General features: G+C 42.9%; 2 non-coding genes across 2 annotated transcripts; both read right to left on the minus strand.

The window, feature by feature from the left end:
- Positions 1-1,021: 1,021 nt before the first annotated feature.
- On the minus strand, positions 1,022-1,103 carry trnas-uga (transfer RNA serine (anticodon UGA)). The gene has a single exon. It is a non-coding gene; the product is annotated as a tRNA-Ser (tRNA).
- A 2,990-nt stretch (positions 1,104-4,093) lies between these two features.
- Positions 4,094-4,165, minus strand: trnaa-ugc (transfer RNA alanine (anticodon UGC)). Its single transcript has one exon. It is a non-coding gene; the product is annotated as a tRNA-Ala (tRNA).
- Between the last annotated feature and the right edge of the window lie 517 nt (positions 4,166-4,682).

Genomic DNA, 4,682 nt, shown 5'->3' on the forward strand with positions numbered 1-4,682 from the left:
ATTGCTAACTAGCTAATATTATTTTCTAACTTCAGGCCTAAATTTGGGATTGACTGTTAAAATTGTTCACCTCACCTTTGTAAGCACCAGGTTTTGTCTTGATGATGTCATTCTATTTGTCTCTGGTTCTTTCCATTCATAAATCAAACCTGAATGTTAGCTAGCCTGCTCTTACTGTGTTCCATCAGCTGCAGGTTTGACCACAGGTAGCTTAGCTAACTGCTAACTAATGAATGTTTAGTCCAACAAAGAATGGAGGTTGATAGTCATTCATCCAAAGTCTTTGGTTTCAGATGGAGCCTCAACTGAGACTCCTAGTTCAGAGGATGGGTTTGTTTGCTGTCAGGTTGCCACCTTTCTGGAGGAAGACAGGAGACAAGACAGGACATATTCTTTCACCAGGGGGTCAAAGCAGACATCAGTCCCCACTGATCCTGGATCTGCTCTACATTCCTGCCTGTTAAAGGAAGGTTTTAGTCACTCCTGTTGCAGGATGTGCTTGCTGATGGAGAATTGTTGGGTGTTAACTGATGGAAGGACTGAGGTGCTGGACCTGCTCTTCTTGTAGAGTGTCATGAGATCACTTTTGTTGTGATTTGGCGCTAAAAAAATAAAATTGATTTGACTGAAATGGAAACTGTCGGGGGGGGGGGGGTGTAGCCTCCATAGGTTATTTCTTTGATCTCTGAATTCTGTGTTTGGTCTCTGAAATCTGTGTTTGATCTCGGGGTTCTGAGCATTGATCTCCTGCTTCAGTCTTTGATCTCTGATCATGGAGCTGATCTGGGAGCAGTCCTGATGTTAAATGTTGTGATGAAGGACAGTGTGGTGGTGAAATGGATGAAACATGTCAACATAAAATTAAATTTGAAACTTATTTCAAGCTTTATTTTGTGTTTGATGGCCATTTTTAAAGTCACTCATGATTTGCTTTGACTCCTGGATCCTGTGGTGCCTGATGAGGAGACAACTGGAGCACAAAGTAGGGGAAGAGGTCTGATATGGACCATCAACAGTTGAACGTTGTTGGCAGGACTCGAACCTACGCGGGGAGACCCCAATGGATTTCAAGTCCATCGCCTTCACCACTCGGCCACAACAACCACATTCACACACATTTGTAGGAGACTGAAATTCACCAAATTATCTTTATTCTTATCTTTATTGTTATCATTTTGATGTTCTAGAGGAGACAACATCTGATCTTTGTTAGAGCCACCAGTCAAAGGTTTTCTTTAAAGGCTGTAGCAGCTGAGAATGAGGAATTAATAACCATCTTAGTGAGGACATTTTGAAACAATGACAGAAAAGATGACATTTTGCCAGCTCTGCTGCTCCAGCCAGTGTTGGACAGTGACTTGGGAATCTGTATTGTTGAATATCAGACTCCACTGGTGAGTGGATGCTGTATAAATTCCATCCATAAATGGAGGTGGATCCTAAAAGGGCTCGTTGACTCAGGAGGATCTCTCCACCCTACAGACTGAGAAGGAACCATCAAAGATGGCAGTTGGAGTTCTGTGGATCTGTCCTGGATTCCTCGTCCTCACGGACCAGAAGTCTGTCTGAAATACTGCACTGATTGATGATCTTTTCATGAATCTGAAAATGCTTCGAAACTTAAGAGGAAAACAAATCTATCTTTTATAATAATTTTCATCATGGGAACGGACGTCTGCTGCGGTTGGTTTTTAAACGAGAGCAGGAAAGGACAGACAGCAGAAGGCAAATAAATAGAAGAAAAGACAAAAGAGAGAGAGAGAGAGAAAGATTGAGAGGGAGGGAGGGCTCTAGTGGGGCTACTTCCTCTTCCTCTGCACTGTTAGTTCCGCCCTGTCTGCTGGTGTCTCCACTGCTGTCACAGAGCGGCTGATTGTCACACCAAGAGACCGCAAGTGTCTCATGTTCAGTGTCTGGCACGGGACTTTGCAAAAGTAGGTAGTTATAGTTACTAGTTACTTCTGCCAAAATGTAACTGAGATAGTACCTGAGTTCCTCCACTCTGAAAGTAACTCCTCACCAGGGAAAGTAACTACTGCAAGAAGACAGACATGTCCTCCCTCAAGCCTCACACAGACCATTGGTCCTGTTTGGTGTTCCAAGTCACACGTCTGGCCTTCTGTTTGAGGGGAGGAAGGTGTGGGGAACCCAACCCCTGGTTTACTGGGAGATTCATCACAGCCGACTTGGCACACACTTTGTCTCTGACCAAAAGACACAACAGGACCTCAGAGGACCGTACGACTCTTCTTTTCTTTTCACCAGGAGAGAAGTCTTTCTTTTTTGGAAAATGGCCGATTGCAACGGTAAGCAATTTCTTTATGTATTGTTGTCTTTAACTGATGCGATGATAAATTACTAGAGTGCTTTTCAACATTTGAAACCCCATTGAGCTCTGCAGGCGTGGGTTCCAATCCCATCCTCGTCGTAGGAGACTTTGGTTTCTGCTCCTAGATTCTGGAACGACTCTGAAGTGTGAGGCTTTTCAAGAGGAGATCCTGCAGCACCAGAGAGCTGCAGTTCCCTACAACGCCACCTGTTGAGTCGGGTGGCAGCAAAATACTTTATAACTATAGTATTCAAGGTTTATTACGATTCCACAAAAATACTTTCTAATTTATAGTTTTAAAGGTTCATTCCACCAAAATACTTTCTAATTTACAGTTTTAAAGGTTCATTCCACCAAAATACTTTCTAATTTATAGTTTTAAAGGTTCGTTCCACCAAATACTTTCTAATTTATAGTTTTAAAGGTTCGTTCCACCAAAATACTTTCTAATTTATAGTTTTAAAGGTTCATTCAGTTGAGGGCTCCTGGTTCTGTGTGAGGGGTTGAGGGTCGATATGGGATGATGAGGAAGATTTCATGTCACGATGGTCCTGCTAAAGTAACTGAGAGTCATGACATCAAACAATGTCACCAAAATACGCTTGAACTCTTAAAATGGCAATAAAATCTACGGAATCATTTTACCACAAACACTTTTATAGTGTTTTTGTGAGCATCATTTTTCACACATTATAACATAAACTTTAAAAAGGGTCCATTCACTAACACTCTTACTTGAAGGTAGTCACTGATATCAGTAAACAGCTGATAAAGATTTGTGTTCATGTTTTAATTCTCTACTCTGACCTGTGCTGAGACACTGGACCAGAGAGGAAGACCTGCTCAGCCTCCTGCATGGACCAATTCTGCAGCTCAGTGATGACGACGAGGGATTCAGCATTGAGTTCATTTTAAACTTTTTGGAGGAAACAACTGTAAATTAACCAGCAGTTACTGGTGATGCTTCACAGTTTCCAAGCTCAAACGGCCTCCTGCTTGTTGGACTCACAATTTCCAAAAAATGTAGACATCAAAAGTCAAATCATGGTTTTGTTTGGTTTTGTGTTGTTTTGTTTTTTACTGGAGGAAAACTTCAAATTGTGATGATGTGTCTGACTTAGAAACTGAACCCCCAAAAATCAAAAAGTCTCCTTCTTCTGTGCCGTGATCTCTGAGCTGATCATGATTGATCTCATCAATAATCCTTGGCAGCCGACCAGTCACACACAGCCCCCCCACACACACACACACACTGAGACATGCAGCAGCTCACAGTAACTGCCTCAGTCACACAGCAGATAGACTCCTTTCTATAACAAGATAAGCAGTAGAAAATGGATGGAAGTGATGATGAACTGATGAACAGGTGATTTGTCCAAAAGTCAACATCAGATTCATTTCCAATCTGTGGAAGCAGTTTCATCTTGAGGTTCCAGGTAAGAACAGCCAGCTGTGGGCTGACACACATCTCTTCAGGAGCACTTCTATGCTCCAAACTTGCCAGGTTGAATTGTGTCTGTATTCTGAGGGCAGCAGGAGGACGGAGGAGTGAGGACACACGCATTTGGAACTGAGAGCAGCTGTGTGTGGGATTTCCCCAGCAAAGATAAAACCAGCTCCTTCATGCTGGCTATGAAGGCTCACAGTCACACTGAGCCTGCTACAAATACTTTGATATGCAACAGACTGGTTTCTCTTCTGGTAGTTTGTTGTCACATTTATGGATCAATTTAGCTGATAAGATGAAGGCTACACAGGACCAGCTGGAGATGCCGGGGATTGAACCCGGGTCCTCACACATGCAAAGCATGCGCTCTACCACTGAGCTACACCCCCTCTGTCAGAGTCACTGTTTAACTGATGCAGCAACACAAACACAGACACAACATTTTTCTTCTTCATTTTAGGGATAAAAAGGAAGTCAGCCTGTGATCTCAAAGGCTCTGTGATCTCAGGAGTTTCACTGTGATGTCAGCCCACACAACCTTAGACCACAGAGGCAAGTCAGGCTCCAGGAAGCTGAGGCTGCTCCGTTCTCAGTCCAGTCCAGAGTGAAGGTTTTCCTCTCTGAAGCTTTCCAATCCAGCCCAGATCCTCTCTGACTAGCGGGAGTCTTTGACCAGGAAATGAGAACTATATTGAACGTCTGCTCATCCTTAGAATGAAGTAAAAGTATTTGTGTTCCTAAAATAATCTCCAGATGCTAAGATCAATTATTAACATTGATTGACAGCTCTAAACTGAGCCACCATCACTATACAGTTGCAACTGAAATATTTAGAAATATTTCAAGGAAGCAGCAGGCCCTCATCCGCCTGAGGTATATCAGGTGGAGGGAATTGAATTCGGAATT

This window comes from Aulostomus chinensis, chromosome 1 (genome assembly GCF_037954235.1).
Source record: "Aulostomus chinensis isolate RoL2024-O1b breed Wild chromosome 1, RoL_Achi_v1.0, whole genome shotgun sequence".
Classification (NCBI taxonomy): domain Eukaryota; kingdom Metazoa; phylum Chordata; class Actinopteri; order Syngnathiformes; family Aulostomidae; genus Aulostomus; species Aulostomus chinensis.